The sequence below is a fragment of the Magallana gigas genome, chromosome 1 (genome assembly GCF_963853765.1).
Source record: "Magallana gigas chromosome 1, xbMagGiga1.1, whole genome shotgun sequence".
Taxonomy (NCBI): Eukaryota; Metazoa; Mollusca; class Bivalvia; order Ostreida; family Ostreidae; genus Magallana; species Magallana gigas.
The window spans coordinates 59945481-59964721 of NC_088853.1; the positions used below are offsets into that span (position 1 = coordinate 59945481).

Below are 19241 nucleotides of genomic sequence, written 5' to 3' on the forward strand. Positions count from 1 at the left end.
ACCTGAGAGTATCCCCCTCGTATCGATGATCGGGCTATAAACGCTGATCCGGTCGGTACGAGTTCAAGCTTTGTGCTGCTTTGTGCATAGGTGTGACTCACTCTTCCCGTCTCAAAAAAAAAAAAAAAAAAAAAAAGTAGTAAACCCACCTGTCTCTGGACAGCAGGTCCAAAGTCCTGGTAAAGGGTGATGGCTACTTGCGTATTTATAAAACGCGGGAAAAAACCCCAGCGGAAGCGGAAGGGCCGCCATTCTGGCGGAAGCGGAAGGGTCGACCTCTCGGCGGAAGCGGAAGGACCGCCATTCTGGCGGAATCGGAAGGGCCGCCCTCTAGGCGGAAGCGGAAGGGCCGCCCTCTTATCGGAAGCGGAAGGGCCGCCATTCTGGCGGAAGCGGAAGGGCCGCCATCTTGGCGCCGGTAAAGGGGGTCGAAATGTCCCTCCTATACTACTCACAATATATTTTCACCCCTACCCCTTTATTTAATATTGAGTTTTATGTCAGAAAATTATCATGGTACTTAACTTTGCTAAATATTAAATTCTACTGTTCTTCATTATTTAAGGACACACGAGACGTTCCTCAATTTTATATAATTTTCCTTGATAAATTATTCCTTATTTATTAACATTTAAACCTGTTAATTCCCCAAAATTCAAGGTATATTACCAGGCTATTTTTAGAGCTATAATATTTAGAATTTTTCTTAAAATAGCATGCAAAATTCATTTGAATGCTTATAAATATATTGTTAAGATATAAGGTTCCAAAATTGAGGAAAGGGGGTATGAAAAAATAAAAAATCCAACAAACCTCCGGAATATTATAAGACTTACAGACATTGTTTAAATGGAAGAAGTTAAAAAGGTTTGATCCTCTGATTTTGGGTAGCCATTTTGTGTCACCTCTAGTCTGGAAATTCTGTGTCATATATGAATTCTACTTGTAAATTCCTTTTTTACAATGTCAAATAAACTCTATTGAATAAAATAGTGAAGAAAAAATTCCATATTAAGAGAGAGTGTAGTCAGGGACTATATTTTGTGGCGGAAGGTTTATAAGAAGAAAAGGAACATTTTTCATAAGTGGTTTTAGAGTACCGTAATTTTAGCTTTCTTATTTTTTCGTGCAGACCAAATGTTCAGATAGTTTGTGCATTGGGATATCTTCGTATTGTTTCAAAGAACATATTTCAACAATATTTCAATATTTCTATCGACATATATTGGCATGTTTAAGTGATATTTCATAAAAGTAAAGAAAAAAATCAACTCCAATTATCCCCTAAAATAAGCTTATTTCATGCCATATCTCAAAATTTACATTATAGACCCATACTTTTGGTTTTATTTTCTGAATATTTACGTTTCTTTTGACAAGTCTGTCATAATTTGAGAAAAAGTTTGAGACTTTTAAATTATTAAATTGCATGTTGAATCGTTTATGAATAAAAATAGTATTTTTTCAGTGCAAAAAGGTCAAAATATCAATAAGGTGAAAAAATGTCAAACTTTTTCATTATGATAATTTAAATTTTATTAATTCTAAATAATTTAAATTTGTATTTGATACTATGGTTCATTTCAATAAAAAATTATAGAGGGAAAAGCAATTTATGTGCAATTTGCATCCTCAGTGCAGAAATATTAAATACACCATAGCACCGAAAGGAGCATATAGACCCCAAAATTTTGTTTTGAATTTTGGTTTAGATATGTGTGTAGATATTTAAAAAATACTTTAGAAAAAAACTTCTATGAAATTAGGAGCTGAAAAGGTTAATATTAAAAACCGCCCTTTAGCTCTAACTTTTTTATTGTTCATCCGCTTTTCAAAATCTTTTTGGTTTATAGTTCAAAATAAAGAGTACAACTTAAAATATATGGTCCGAGGGGCCACTTTTTGACTCCTTATAGGGGTTTTAAAGTAGATCCAGTGTTCTGTGACGTCACACTTTTTTGTAAAACTTTGAATTCTTTAAAAATTGTGCAAGATAGTTTTATTTATTTTATGTGAATATAATCACATGGATGTAATTAGAATTATTGGTAGGTTCAAGATATTTTCGCACTTAATTTTATACTAAATTTCCAAATTTTTATATATTTTATCTTTGAAAAGGGGAAATAACTCTTTTTCTGACTTTTCTTTCAGTTGTATGTCTAAATGCTATAGTTTTTCTTATTCCAACAATTAATTTTAAAATATTTTTGTAATTTTAGTTTTCTGATAAAGTTGACATTAAAATTAAACAAGAAAAACAAATTTCTGCCTACAAGATTTTACTTTTAACAGAAAAAAATACAATGTTCTAATGCTAAAATATGCTTTAGTTTATGTTTATCTGGCATCTCAAAAAGTGTGATGACATGTATATTTTTTCTAACAATTGATGACATTTAAGTCTATTAAGTCGAAATCAGTTCGGTTTTTCAACTTTCCTCAGAGAATTTTACGAGTATGGAGCTACCTTAAGGGTCTGAAAATGATAACTTTATCACAATTTAAAAAAAAAAATCAAGAGTTATCTCACTTTGCTCATTGAATGATTAGCATTAGAGCTATTGGCATACCAAAAGTCTTGAATAATAAATGAGTACTTTCTAACATATTTTTAAACCTTTTCTTCAAGAAATAAAAGATACCTTTGGATATAACATTCTGGAGTTGTCTTTCTTAGGACATATAATTTCTTATAAGTTAATGTTTGGGTATATGTTGATGACATTTGTTCTCATTTTATCATATACAGTTCTGGGGGAAAAATTAAGAATTCAAATAAGGGGTTTAAAGGGCTGTCGAAAAGCCCTTCCTTTTTGTTGAAGACAAAAACAGGTCTAGTTGTATATGTATTTGTTATATTAATTAAGATGTGAAATCAACTGAGAGGCATTTTTAAAAATTTCCAACCATATGAAATATGAAAGGGTATACAAACACGTTTTGATTTTGAATGTGTGTGGGCAGCTTAATCAAATTCATCTTGACAAGCAATTAAAAAAGGGTGAATTCTCAAATTCATGAAAAAAACCCTAACTGTAACTTCAATTCAATTAGAATTCCTTATTTGCAGTTTCATTTATTGCATGCTCCTACAAAAAGGGGGGGGGGGGCAAATCCATGATATTTCCATTTATCCTATAAAGTTAAGAAAAGTGCCAGCTGTCAAAAAGTGGAGAGGGGGAAGCAGCCTCCCTCACCCCAACTCCCGATGCTACGTGCCTGTGATGTAAACACATGGAGTGCTCTGGGGTATTCGCATGAGCCCAATTAACGGACTCGTCAACTCGCGCGCAAAAACTATAAATCAGACATTATGGCGCAAAATCCTGCTATGGGGAAGGGGTCAAATGAATTTTTGACATTTGTTTTGTAACAGGTATATACATGTATATTATACTTTGGTTCGGATGTTTTGGAAGAAATCTATCAAATTAAGAATGACATTTGATTAGTAATTGTTACATGTAGTAATGTACATTAAGTAAGACATGCCAGTTATGACCCCTTTTCAATGTAACCGAGCAGTAAGGAATTCCAAAAGACATCCGTTTTGTTTAACAGATTTATTAAATGTTTTAGAGCATTGACCTGTAAACAAAGAAAAATACATTAGACAAAATACAATTTTACATGTACGTTCAATATGTTTTCGTTTCGATATTTCGTTGATAAAAATGCAACCGTTACTTCGGTATTCATTTATATGGTAAAACATGTTTTGTAGCAATTTAATATTAAAACATTTGTAATGCGTGTACTATCTATTCCAGAACAGACTGCGATACCTGCCTCATTGACGGATGATTTGTTTTTAATTTTTTTCAATATAGAGATTTTTTATATATATATATATATATATATATATATATATATATATATATATATATATATATATATATATATATGCAAGAGCCATACTTTACTGTCATAACGATCCATTTTAAAGCTAATTGTGCATGCATGAGTAGGGAGGAAATAAACAATAGGACATTTTGAAATAAATAAAAAGGAATAAAATGAAAAAATAAACAGTTAAAAAAATTATGTAGATATTGCATATAGTCAGACCATTAAATTTAAAAGTGGGAAATTACACACCTACAAACATGCAGGTACCAGTCTCTCTCTCTCTCTCTCTCTCTCTCTCTCTCTATCTCTCTCTCTCTCTCTCTCTCTCTCTCTCTGGGAAGGGGGTTGCACTGTATGTATCATAACAATTAAAATTAGTACATATGGCATATTTGTTGTAGAGCAATACTCTCTCAAAAATTCTTTGACCTTCGTTTATACCTAAATAAAACTATAAGTTGACAACGATGCAAGGTATGTGTAATTCTTGCTGCGCTCGCCATAACGGTAGCACCGTAAAACATATCATTAACCTACCACAAGATGCAGCTGATATACACTGGATTGTCCGATGTTGTATAAAATGAAATACTGCCCAATTTTACTTAGTTTGAACGGTTACTTATACTAATAGATAATCAAATTTCTTGGATAATAATATGAACTAATGAAATTAAAGAACTATACGCGCGCAATAAAACTTAATTTGAATAATATTTAAGAATATACTGCACAAAACGAAAATAGAAAATCCAAAAACGAATAAATACATATGAAATAGATAGTAATAAATCTGTTCTACCACATCAAGATTAATGAAATCGCCCAACTGAACGGAAATCGGGTCACATCCCGCTTTGGCGATACTGTTCCTCCAGTAAACATTCAAGCTGTATAAAAATTCAAACTGATGACTGTCTTGTAATGATGATAATCCAAAACCAATTATTACTTACATTGCACCGTAATAGATAATATGTTACAACTTGTTGCGTTGACCCCCTTCCCCTTTTTCACCGTTCAAATATGGTGGAATGCTGATCTATTTTTAAATCATGATTACACACGTGTACTGCATGGTGAACGTCCTGTTCACTTGAAAGCTCTTTGTCGCTGTTGTTATTACATGCCATATAACATTTTCATCAAATGGGAATGTAAATGCTGACATTTTAAACATGCATCGGTTAATCTATTTTGTGAAATATCATGATATTGCTTGTCCCATTGTTTGCACTGTTTCGGAGATTGCAACTTTTAAACCTTAGATATGCCTGGCGTCATGACGTCAGGCAATAAGGAGCAGTCTTCTAAACAGTTCAAAGTATTTAGCTGTAAAGGTTTCGCCATACATCTTGCCTCGCTGTGTTACTTGGTGTCGATGAAATTATAAAATTTTACGCACTTTTTTCAAACCAGGAGAATACTAACATCAAATAAATTGGTAAATGCATTATTTACAAATGATATGCACATATAATAAGAAGAAATAAATGCATAAACTCCAAAAACCACGAAAGGAATACTACACGTCGGCCACGAGTTTCAGGTGTGCAATCGGGTGTAACAAAATCGAAGGGTTTATATACCAGGTAACTGTGTGACGGTGCCTATTTACGAGCGGCGTTCAGCTTTAAACAAACATATATTATCACAATAATGTAACCTTGTAGAGATATATTTGCTTGGTTTTAAAAGGCTGAAAACTGTATACTTAATATTCGCCGAGGTGTACAGACGCTTTGATGATCAGGAAATGGAGGACTTAAAGTAAGTTTTTTTTTTTAAAAATGAAACAATTCTAGACATATACTGGATAGAAATATTTAATTATACTATAAAATTTTACGGCTACAAAACAGTCTGCGTTTTTGCATGACTGTATAGTTTGACAAATAAAGTATGTGTAGCACAAACTTGTAAAGTCATGGTTTTGACATATTTAATTACCAAAGCTCAAATCCATGATACACATTTTAAAAGTTTTTTTTTTTTAAAAACATTTAGGTTTATTTTTTTTTCAAACGCCAAACTATTATTTGTTCATCCGAACATATTCTCTTTTAAAAGAATTATGTCCGTTTGCAGAATTTAACAGCAGAGCAATTATTTGTAACACACATTTTAACTATTTCAGGCCCTTAGTTACTTGAGATAAGAAATTAATAATCAATTTACAGTACATTTCCTGATACAGTTTACATTATTCAGAAAATCTGCATTATTAAATTGATGAAGTTTAATTTTTACTAAATGCCGATCTCTGGTTGCGTTCTAAAATAAAATTATAATATATTATAAGTAACTAGATTTTCTTATGCAATTTATGGTGAATGGCGAAACAAATTATTTTGTATCAATGTCAATTTTTTTTTTTGTTACCAGTTACTCTTAAATAAAATATTAGGTTTTTTTTCATTAACAGTAAAAAAAATAAAGCCATTCACAAGAAATTGATAGATGATCTTTGCACTGGATTTTTTGGTGCAGGCCGTAAAGTGGTTGGTAATTTTACCAAATGGAAGATATATTATGCAGATTACTGTCCTTTACCAACGGATGATAATGAAACTGTGCTTGAAGACATTTGCGCACTTCAGCGTGAAAAACTTATAGGAGTTGGAAAATATAGTGTTCTCCTTGACATTTTTGGCAACATCGACGAATCAGCCGTGTTACTTATAAAGAGAGCATCGAAAAGTATACGTCAAAATAACGAAATGGAAGCGGAAAACCAAAGAGAACCAAACAATGAAGGTAAACATTTTCTCACGCTCTGTAAGCCCGACTAACAATAAACTTTCTGACGATAACCATTGTATTAAATTATCATGTTTTGCCATTCAAACTGTAGAAAGCAACACTAAATATACATAAAAATGGACGCTAATTGATTAAGGGGGAATACGGCACATCTACATTTTCTACATTGCATCAAACCGCCTCAACCTTATATATTTGTACCCTCTGCGACAACATTCCCTTAACCCGATCGTACTGCACATGACAGATGCTGTTTCGGACGGATTCTCTAGCATCGTTCAAATCTAAGCTGTCACAAATGTATTACAAGCTTTAAATCAATCCTTTTTAAAGAACGTTTTAAATCGAGACCATAATATCTTAATCCTTAATTTATCTACAATAATTACAATTTACTGTGATAGGTAAATGCATATTTAGTTAACTAAGTTCAGGAGACCTCAACATAAACACAAAATGTCTCTTGAATCCGTAAATTCCCGAGGTGGATGCCCCAGTGCTCTTAGAAGACATTGCCCTGGACCAGATTTGGCTCTTTAAAGACATCATAGACTTCCAACCTACAGATAGCACTAACCCCAACTTAAACTCCTTTTTGCCAATGAATTGTATTTGCAAATGTAAAAGTTAAACCAGCTTAATGTGCAACCTTCAATTTACATTTTGTCACTTTACAATCAATGAACGTTTTTTTTTTATTGACTTTCAGCTTCTTCCCTGATAGACACGAATCCATGTACAGCAAAGATCAGAGTAAGGGCCCTCAATAGAGACAAAGAAATGCACAATGATATAGCGGGAATTCTCAACGAATTTGTAAATCACCCAGAATCTGTATTATCATCACCCATTAATCCATCTTCAAGAAAAAATGTAGAATCACTGTTGGAAAGGTTCGTTAAAAAAAATGAACAGTCAAAAACATTGTCGACATGCATAAGGGAAGAGTCCTTTGGTTTATTTAGAGCTATGAAAACCTGTCATGGGGTAGAAAGTTGTCATATTTATTCGGATGATGGTTGTGTGGTGATTTCAGTAGAATTTGGAGAAAAAGAGGATAAGAAAAGAGCGCGTAATGACGTCGAATACAGCTTGGAGAATAAAGTCAAATATGCTTTTAAAATGATTTTCACGGTGGCCTCTCTGAAGCGTCCAGATATTACAGTACGCATAACTTATTAATGAACTAAAGTCGAAGGTATTGGAAGACGTATATGATATAAAGAAACGAATGCAAATTTAAATTGGAGGCAATATTTTAATCCGAAAAACTGTATGCTTTTTTAAACAGTTTTATATTCTTAACATCAAATGGAGCCAAATGTTTATATCTTGAGCAAAATGTGTTACCGTTTGAAGGAACTTATGTTTACTATATACATCTTTGCTATTTTCAATCCTGATTTATTGCTATCTTACACACACTTCACCTTTAGGGATGTACAGTCTTTTGATTTGTAAATTCTACATATCTATAACGGTTTTGCAATTCTTTATCCTGTCTGTTTTATTTATTTTGTAGGTGGCAGAATATAGAAAACTTTGATAAAACACAAACACATACAAAAATACTTATCAGTAATTTTCAAATTACAAAAGAAATGTTTTAAAACTATTTTGTATGATATTACACGGGTCTAATTTGAAACCATTGCTTTACAAGGAAGGTAGTTTTTAACGATATTGTTTGATTGATTCAGCTGAAGAGTAACGTTATCAAATTAGATACCGAACGTACCTTTATGTATAGAGTTGGTTTTATCACTTTTCAGTTGACATTTGATCTTACATTCTGAATCAGTTATTTTTTTTTTTGGAAACGTATGAAAAATCTTCATTTTTATAATGCAAATAAGTTTTAAGGATGAATTTTAAAATATATTTGACATTGTAGCAATGTATATACATGTATGGCACAGATAAATCAATCCTCACCGATTGTTGTTATCAATTTTAAGCTTGATTATGAATGATCATACTATTTTTATATTTAATTACAATGTTTTAGGATATGAAAACATAAATCCACTGATGATAATTGAAAACTTTTTAATATCTTAAAAATTCGACTGAAGTGTAATTTTTCACTGTCAATGATATACTTTTTAAGTTATAGCCGTTGATATTTTATTGAGAAAAAAAGAAATTAATAAGGTATCTGAAAGGTTTACCATATGAAAATCAAATAAGTCCTTGACACATGAAAGTAAGTAAAGGAATGGTAAATATGCTTCAATAGAAAATATGCTTGCGAAACAATTTACAAAATATGAAACCTAACAATTTCACTTTATTTTTTTTCTATAACTTGGTACATTTTCAACAATATTCTGCTCTATTTAAAGGTGATTTAAAAAAACACAAATATTTTAAATGTCATATTTTTTTACACAAGAATAAGCAATAAGAATTTATACTTAGTTATCTAAAAAGATTTTTACAAGGGTAAATATACTGTTATGTAAAATTGTATTTTCTTATATCTTTTTGTTTATTCTTAAAACTGAGCAGAAGACGAAGACTCTGTAGTAAATAGAAGAAAAAAAAACATATGTACACAGCCGTTGCCAACGATTAAATTCACATTATAACTTTATCATGAGATATCACATAGATACAGCTATCTCGCTCTGTGCGCCGGCTAATGACATACATTTTGCTCATTAAAAAACGTTGACAACAAGTTTCATTTTCATCAATTTTTACCAAATATATTGAAATCATGTTCATTTTTTTAATAACAGGATACTATCTTGTTTTACTTCATACACGAATGTGTAAAAAGGTGGTTTGTGTGTGTTTTTCATTTATTTATTATTATGAATTTAAACAGCCTTAAATTTTTAGGGCAAGCATTAATTGAAAGAAACAGACCCTTTTTCTTTACAGAAACAACATATATCTGATTATTGATAATGGAAAGATATTAAAGGCAGTACATCAACTTAAATTAACCTAGTTCTGCTGACACTAACATTATACGATACAGTGTAAAGAGGTCTTTACACCACAGTGTAAAGGCCTATGGATATTGTTCTGTTTATTTTTATTAAATCTTTCCACCTTTCAGGTGAAAGACCTTTTGTTTTTCTTATGTTTATTATTATTATTATTATTATTTTTTCTTCTCTTTTTTTCCAGGGACAGCTTTTTTCTTTCAAGAGATATTGAAGCAATTTTTTCTTCACGTGACTGGCCATTAAAAGTTATGGTACCAAATGACCCTTTGGTTGATCACTCCCAGAACTTACAAAGTTTTTGCCCTTTGTGTACGAAGTGATTGTTATCGCTACTCCTCTGAAACCATAAGAGATAGAGACTTGAAACTTTTATTAACGTCTGTAGTTCACTTAGGCGCTCTTTCAATCTATTCATACCGAAAGGTTCCGAGACCCCCTTCTATCAGTTATTGCCCCTGAAAGTATTTCAATTTCCAGAAAATCATTTCCAACTTTTTTACTATTTGTCATAGAGACTTCGGACCACAAAGGTCAAGGTCATTTGAAAATCTGTGTATTTATGAGTTTTCGATTCTCTTTTGTTTAGGGTGATATAGAGAAATTTGATCAAGAATGTAGTAGGACGTCTTAAGACAATTCAAAACGTAGCCCTTCAGCTCCCACCTTGTAATAGTTAGTGATTTATTGCCCCTTTTGTATGAAATGCTTGTTATCGCTACTCCTCTGAAACCATAACAGGTAGAGACTTGAAACTTTTACCAATATCTTCAGTACACTTAGAAGTTTCTTCAGCCTATAGATCTTAACAGGGTCCAACGTCCCCTTCTGGCAGTAATTCCCCTTTTAATTTCATTGATTTCACAAACACATACGAAATAACCTCCCCCTCCCCTTTTTATGTGTGACCTTGACCTTTAACCTCTTAAAACTGATGTGTTATAAGTATCTGCAACATCTATAACATCAGGTTCATTTATATGTACAAATAGCTCTTTCAAACACCCCCCTCCCTTTATTTTTAGGTTTGACCTTTGACCTGACCTTGACCTTTGACCTTGACCTTAAAGGACTGATGCGTTACAAGTATATTTTACGTATACATTTCAGATTCATTTATATGTGCAATAAGCTCTTTAAAACCACCACCCCTTATTTTTAGGTTTGACCTTGACCTTTGACCTTGACCTCTTAGAACTAATAAGTAATAAGTGTATGCAACATATATATCAGATTTAGTTATATGTACAATTTGCCCACACCCCTACTTTTATACAAGGATTGAATTCTTATATGAACTTGACCCTCGATATTTGAACTTGAAATTTAATATTTCTTTTTAAAATAAAGCCTGAAAAAGTGTTACAACCGTTTGTCAGAATTTTTTGAAAAGGTGAAACACTGTCTGCCATTTGACTCCAGACCGCGTTTTAGACTACGCCTCCAAAATAAAAATTCCAGCTCCAGTAAAACTCTGTAGAACTTGGCGAAAATTCATGGGACTGTTACTCACACCTGAATCTAATTGCCTGTCAAATTTCAAACGAAATGAACCCTATTGAAGAAAGTTATCCACCTCAGCAGCATCGAGCCCTCATCCCGAGAAACGAAATTTCAACGCTTCGATATTTGTATCTAATAAATTCACGCTCAAATTTCACTGAAAATCTGTGTTTACATTTCTATCAGCAACCTGTGACGACTCGAGTTTAAGTTATACGAATGATAACTCTTGCTTCCCGGACCCCGATTTTATATGAATTTAGTTTACATTCATGCTCAAACTTAATAGGTTTATTTCGGGGCGTAGTCTAAAACGCGGTCTGGAGTCAAATCGCAGGCAGAGTTTCAGACTTTCCAAAAAAATTCTGACAAACGATTGTAACAATTTGTCAAGTGTTATTTTAAAAAGAAATATTTAAATTTCAAGTTCATATAACAAGGGTCAAATTCATATAAGAATTCAATCCTTGTACAAAAGAAAAGAAAGGGGGGGGGTGTTATTGTACATATAACTAAATCTGCATATACATATAACAAATCAGTTCTAAGAAGTCAAAGTCAGGTCAATAGTCAAGGTCAAACCTACAAATAAGGGGAGGGGGGGGGGGGTTAAAAGAGCTAATTATACATATAAATGAATCTGATATGAAGATGATAAATATGCTTGAAAAACATCAGAGCTTAAAAGGTCAAGGTCAAAGGACAAGATCAGTTCAAAGGTCAAGGTCAATCCTAAAAATAATTGGGGGATGGGGCGTGTTTGAAAGAGCTAATTGTTCATATAATTGAATTTGATATACATATATCATGCAGATACTAATAATATTAGTTTCAAGAGGTCAAAGGTCACAAGGTCAAACATTTTTTTAAAAAAAGAGAAAGGGGGGGGGGGGGGTTATTTCGTATGTGTTTGTGACATCAATGAATTCAAAGGGGAATTACTACTGCTAGAAGTGGACGTTGGACCCTTTTGGGATCAATCGATTGGAGAAACGTCTAAGTGTACTGAAGGAATTGGTAAAAGTTTCAAGTCTCTATTTCTTATAGTTTCAGAGGAGTAGCAATAATAAGCTTTTCGTACAAAAGGGGCAATAACTAGCTTACTATTTAAAGGTGGGAGCTGAAGGGCTACACTTTAAAATGTCTAAAGACGTCCTACATCCTTGATCAATTTCTCTATATCACCCTAAACAAAAGAGATACGAAAACTCATGAATACACAAAATTTCAATTGACCTTGACCTTTGACCTTTATGTCCTTTTGATTGGCCAAGGTAGACGTTTCTAAATCAAGTGGTCCAAAGTCTCTATGACAAATAGTAAAAATGTTGGAAGTGATCTTATGGAAATTTAAAAACTTTCAGGGGCAATAACTGATAGAAGGGGATCTCGGAACCTTTTGGTATGAATAGATTGAAGAAGCGTCTAACTGAACTACAGACGAAAGTGAAAGTTTTAAGTCTCTCTATCTCTTTTGGTTTCAGAAGAGTAGCGATAACGAGTAATCAAGCAAAGGGTCATTTGGTTCCATAACTTTTAATGGTAAATAACGTAAAGAAATTTTCTCTTGAAACAATAAAGCTGTCCCTGGAAAAAAAAGAAGAAAACAAATTATAACTAGTAGGCTAATTTTTCTCGAACAATTAGAGGTCTTTCCACCTTAATATTTTTTTAATGAATTGCTAGATTGCTCCAATAGTTATACAAAACCTAATTATTCCTATGATACATGTTGTACTATAAAATGGGAAATCCACAAAGCCATAAAATGAAAAATGATTTAAAAAAAAAAATTAATTTTCAAACCATTTCTTTAAGAATTCCATGTTGTATATATCGTATACATTTATTTAATTTCTTTTCTGAATGTTTTTCGTCTTACTATGAATAAAACTAAGCCAAGTAAATATTCTTTACACAATCATATAAACAGTAAACTTAACAATAGAAGAGAGTGTTCTGGAGGCTAGCTGTCTCTACAAAATGAATGGGTTGACAATACAAACAAGTTCCACTTGAGTAACTGCAGGACTTGATGTGATAACTGGTAGACCCTATTGAATACCATATTGTGCAATCCAGCAAGCTATTGAAACCCTTACTATAGTTCTGTATTTCAAAAGATATGAAATGTTTTCACACTTCCAAATGACTTTGACCTTTATGTCATTGTGTTTACCAGGGTAGACGCATCTATTCCAAGTGGTCCGAAGACTCTATGATAGATAGTAAAAAAGTTGGAAGTGGTTTAATCGAGGTTTCAATACTTTCAGGGTCAATAACTGCTAAAAAAAAAAAAAGGGGCCCTCAGATCCTTTCGGTATGAATAGATTGAAGAGGGGGCCTCAGATCCTTTCGATATGAATAGATTGAAGAACCCACTAAGTTTACTGAAGACATTAATAAAAGTTTCAAGTGTCTATCTCTCATGGTTTCAGAGGAGGAGCGACAACAAGCTTTTCGTACAATAGGGGCAATGACTTTGTAAGTTCTAGGAGTTATCAAGCAAAAATTATTTAAAGGTAGGAGCCAAGGGGCTACATTTTAAAATGTCTTAAGATGTACTACTACATCCATGAAACAATTTTTTCTACCACCCTTAACGAAAGAGATCTAAAAACTCATTATTTAACAGATTTTCAAATAACCTTGACCTTTGACCTTTATGTCATTGTTTTTGCCATCGAAGACGCTTCCATCCTAAGTGGTCCGAAGACTCTATGACAAAAAGTAAAAAAGTTGGCAGTGATTTTATGAAAATTTAAAAACTTTCAGAGGCAATAACTATTGAAGAACCCTTTATGTGTAAATAAGGCATTGGTAAAAGTTCCAAAATGACCCTTTGCTTGATAACTGCCAGAACTTACAAAGTAATTGCCCTTGTGTACGAAAAGCTTGTTATCGCTACTCCTCTGAAACCATAAGAGATAGAAATTGGAACTTTTACCAATGTCTTTAGTACGCTTAGAGGGTTCTTCAACCTATTCATACCGAAAGGATCTGAGCCCCCCTTCTAGTAGTTATGGCCCCTGAAAGTATTTATATTTCAATGAAATCACTTCCAACTGTTTCATTATATGTCATAGAGAACTGTTTCATTATATGTCATAGAGACTTCAAACCACTTGGGATGAAAGCGTCTACCTTGGCCGAACAAAATGACATAAAGGTCAAAGGTCAAGGTTATTTGGAAATCCGTTAATTAATGAGTTTTTATATCTCTTTTGTTTAAGGTGCTAAAGAAAAACGTTTTCATAAATGTAATAGGAAATCTTAAGACATTTAAAAATATAGCCCCTTGGCTTCTTTCTATCAATAATTACAGAGTTATTGCCCCTATTCACGAAAAGCTTGTTATCGCTACCTCTCTGCAACCTTAAAAGATGGAAACTTGGAACTTTTACGAATGTCTTCAGTACACTAAGAGTGTTCTTCAGTCTATTCATAACGAAGGGATCTCAGCCAACCTTCTAGTAGTTATTGCCCCTGAAAGTATTTAAATTTCTATAAAATCACATAACATTTTTTATTACTTATCATAGAGAGTTCGGACCACTTGGGATGGAAGCGTCTACCTTGGCTAAAGAAAATGACATAAAGGTCAAAGGTCAGGGTCATTTGGAAATTTCCTAATTAATGAGTTTAGAGATCTCTTTTGTTTCTTTTTCATGGATGTAGTGGGACATCATACGACATTTCAAAATATAACCTTTTGACCCTTACCATTAAAGAGTTATAGAGTTATTGCCCCTATTGTACAAAGAGCTTGTTATAGCTTCTACTCTAAAACCATAAGAGATAGAGACTCGAAACTTTTTCTAACGTCTGTAGTTCACTTAGACGCTCCTTCAATTCATTCATACCAAAAGAGTCCAAAGTCCCTTTATAGCAGTTATTGCCCTTTAAAGTTTTGAACACTCAATAAAAACACCAAAAACTTTTGAATCAATAATCATAGATACATCGGAAAACTTGGTATTGAAGCGTCTACCTTGTCCGATCAAAATAACATAAAGATTAAAGGTTAAGGTCAAGCAATAAGAAATTGCGTACTTAATCTTTTGACACTTTTTTATGAAGTTACGCAGATAACAAAATACTTAATTCTATTCAAGTAATCTTATTTCAAACATAAAACACAATGAGTTGGAAAGACCTCTAATTGTTCGAGAACAATAAGTCTACTAGTTTTTCTTCTCTTTTTTTCCAGGGACATCTTTTTTATTTCAAGAGATATTGAAACATATTTTTCTTTATGTTATTGGCCACTAAAAGTTATGCTACCATATGACCCTTTGCTTGATAGCTCCCGAAACTTCAAAGTTATCGCCCTTGTGTACGAAAAGCTTGTTATCGCTACTCCTCTGAAACTATAAGAGATATAAACTTGGAACTTTTACCAATGTCTTCAGTACGCTTAGAGTGTTCTTCAATCTATCAACCGAAAGGATCTTAGCCCACCATCTAGTAGTTATTGCCCCTGAAAGTATTTATATTTCTATGAAATCACTTCCAACTTTTTTATTATTTGTCATAGAGACTTCGGATCACTTGGGATGGAAGCCTCCATCTTGGCCGAACAAAATGACATAAAGGTCAAAGGTCCAGGTCATTTGAAAATCCATTAATTAATGAGTTTTTAGATCTCTTTTGTTAAGGGTGGTAGAGAAAAAACCTTTTCATGGATGTAATAGGACATCTGAAGACATTTTGAAATATATCCCTTTGGCTTCTTCTTTTAAATAATAACAGAGTTATTGGCCCTATTTACGAAAAGCTTGTTATCGCTACTCCTTTGAAACCATAAGAGATAGAAACTTGGAACTTTTACCAATGTCTTCAGTACACTAAGAGGGTTCTTCAATTTATCATACCAAAAGGGTCTGAGGCCCTCTTCTAGAAGTAATTGCCCCTGAAATTAATAAACTTCTATAAATTCACTTCTAACTTTTTTAATACTTCAATATGCGTCTACCTTGGCAAAACAAAATGACATAAAGGTCAAGGTCATTTGATGATAACCTCAAAATTAATGAATTTTTAGATCTTTTCTGTTTAGGGTGGAAGAGGAAAACTTTTTCTTGGATGTTGTAGGACATCTTAAGACATTTCAAAATATAACACTTTGACCCTTACCATGAAACAATGATAGAGTTATTGCCCCTACAATTGCAACTTCTCAGGCCTTTCCGGCCAGCTCGGAAAATCACCTCGAATGTATTAACATCACCGAAAGTTAGAATATCATACAAAATGGAGGCACTTCCCATTAAAATAAGTATCGGCTAGACAGTCTTTTATGTCGCTTCTGTGTTATATTTTAGTGTATATCGTTTACTTTAATGAAGTATAGCTCACATCTCAACAGAACATAAAATGTGTTGTATTTATATCAAGTTTTATAAAAAGGGGGGTTGTCATGGACGCCTAGGTTATACATTCGAGGTGTTTTTCCGAGCTTGCCGGAAAGGCCCGAGAAGTTGCGATTGATTGCCCCTAATGTATACAATGCTTGTTATCGCTACACCTCATCAATCGTTATAGATAGAGACTTAAAACTTTTACTTTTGCATTCGGTACACTTAGACGCTCTTTCAATCTGTTCATACCGAAAGGGTCCAAAATCTTTTTCTAGCAGTTATTGCCCCTGAAAGTTTCGGACATTCAATAAAAACACAAATAACTTTTGAATCAATAATCATAGATAGATCGGATCACTTGGTATTGATGCGTCTACCTTGTCAGATCAAAATGACATAAAGGTCAAAGGACAAGGTCAAGCAATAAAAATTGAATACTTAATCATTGACACTTTTTTATTAAGTAATACAGATTAAAAAAATACTTTATTCTACTAAAGCAATCTTATTTCAAACAAAAAACACAATGAGGTGGAAAGACCTCTAATTGTTCGAATACAATTAGTCTACTAGTTTTCTTTATGTTTTTTATTCTTATTATTTTTCTCTATTTTCCAAGGGACAGCTTTTGTATTATAAGACATATTGAAACAATTTTTCCTTCATGTTGTTGAACATTTAACATTATGATACCAAATGACCCTGTTCCTGATAACCCCAAGAACCTACAAAGTTATTGCCCTTATTTACGAAAAGCTTGTTATCGCTACTCCTCTGAAACCATAAGAGATAGAAACTTGGAACTTTTACCAATGTCTTCAGTACACTTAGAGGGTTCTATAATCTATTCATACCGAAAGGATCTGAGGCCCCCTTCTAGTAGTTATTGCCCCTGAAAGTATTATGACTTCTAACTTTTTTTACACTTATCATAGAGACTTCAGACCACTTGGGATGGAAGCGTCTACCTTGGCCAAACAAAATGACATACAGTGCTGCTATCGTGAAAGTTGACAAAACTATCCTATCCTATCCTATATCCTGCATCCTATCCTGCAAATAAGTTATATCCTATCCTATCCCATACCTTCAAAATATAGGAATGCAAGTTAAATGAAACGAAATATAAGAATTAAATGATTTTATCGATTAATGTAGTACTCAAAATGAATAATTAAATCTTAAAACCGAATATTCTTCGAGCGAGATAACTTACTTACCTGTGCTACGGTAAGCGATTCGATTTTTGATTTTATTATATTTATGCATAAAAACAGATAAATAACTTCGATGCACTTATTTAGGAACTGTTTAGTCACATATTTGTATCAAATTATTTTCTTATCACATATAACTGAGCGTAATTATCAATTTTCGAGCGATTCGTACGGCGATAAAAGTAAACACGATTTGGAAATGAATAATTCATTTAGGAAGTTTATATCGTTTATAGTTCAATCACCCTGAATTTTTTTTCAAATATAAATTCCTAAGCATTTATAGCTAGCTAACATGTATTAATTCGATATGTTCAGGTTAATATCGGACAGAAATATGCGTCCCTGTTATTTTGCATCGAAGAAATTATATGAAACGTGAAGCAATGTATGTTTCTTGTATACATGTTTATCTTTTAAAATACCGAATTGGTCGTTTATAAATTCAAGCTTCAATTACTTTGCAGACTTTACATTAAGTAAATACAGAAATCTATTTCTGAGGTTGTCAAATGTTGATCGAATTCTCGCAGTAACTCCGTACTAACCGAATTGACAAAGATGAAGCGCCGACATTTTAGCGCACATCAATGTTCTGCACCGCGTTCTTGTTATAATAATTATTCTTAAATGGTTTAACTTGTAAAAGTTATTAAATTGAAAATACGTTGTTATGCCAATTTTGGTTTCGCAAAATAACTCTGAAATTTATACTCGAATCTGATTGGCTACAGGATGCAGGATAGGATAGGATAGGATAGGATAGAACTTAACTTTTATATTTCTATCATGTATCGTGCATCCTGCATCCTATCCTGTCCTAACTTTCATGATAGCAGCACTGTAAAGGTCAAAGTCATTTTGGAAGTCTCTTAATTATTGAGTTTTTAGATCTCTTTTGTTTAGGGTGGTAGAAAGAATTGTTAATGGATGCACTTCCCATTAAAATAAGTATCGGCTAGACAGTCTTTTATGTCGCTTCTGTGTTATATTTTAGTGTATATCGTTTACTTTAATGAAGTATAGCTCACATCTCAACAGAACATAAAATGTGTTGTATTTATATCAAGTTTTATAAAAAGGGGGGTTGTCATGGACGCCTAGGTTATACATTCGAGGTGTTTTTCCGAGCTTGCCGGAAAGGCCCGAGAAGTTGCGATTGATTGCCCCTAATGTATACAATGCTTGTTATCGCTACACCTCATCAATCGTTATAGATAGAGACTTAAAACTTTTACTTTTGCATTCGGTACACTTAGACGCTCTTTCAATCTGTTCATACCGAAAGGGTCCAAAATCTTTTTCTAGCAGTTATTGCCCCTGAAAGTTTCGGACATTCAATAAAAACACAAATAACTTTTGAATCAATAATCATAGATAGATCGGATCACTTGGTATTGATGCGTCTACCTTGTCAGATCAAAATGACATAAAGGTCAAAGGACAAGGTCAAGCAATAAAAATTGAATACTTAATCATTGACACTTTTTTATTAAGTAATACAGATTAAAAAAATACTTTATTCTACTAAAGCAATCTTATTTCAAACAAAAAACACAATGAGGTGGAAAGACCTCTAATTGTTCGAA

General features: G+C 32.8%; 2 long non-coding RNA genes across 2 annotated transcripts in view; one reads left to right on the plus strand and one right to left on the minus strand.

The window, feature by feature from the left end:
* LOC136274014 (uncharacterized) overlaps positions 1-19241 on the minus strand; it is a 278101-nt gene that overhangs the window by 74698 nt on the left and 184162 nt on the right. The window lies entirely within an intron of this gene.
* On the plus strand, positions 5467-9742 carry LOC136274010 (uncharacterized). The gene is made up of 3 exons (XR_010712266.1): positions 5467-5622; positions 6278-6609; positions 7325-9742. It is a non-coding gene; the product is annotated as an uncharacterized lncRNA (long non-coding RNA).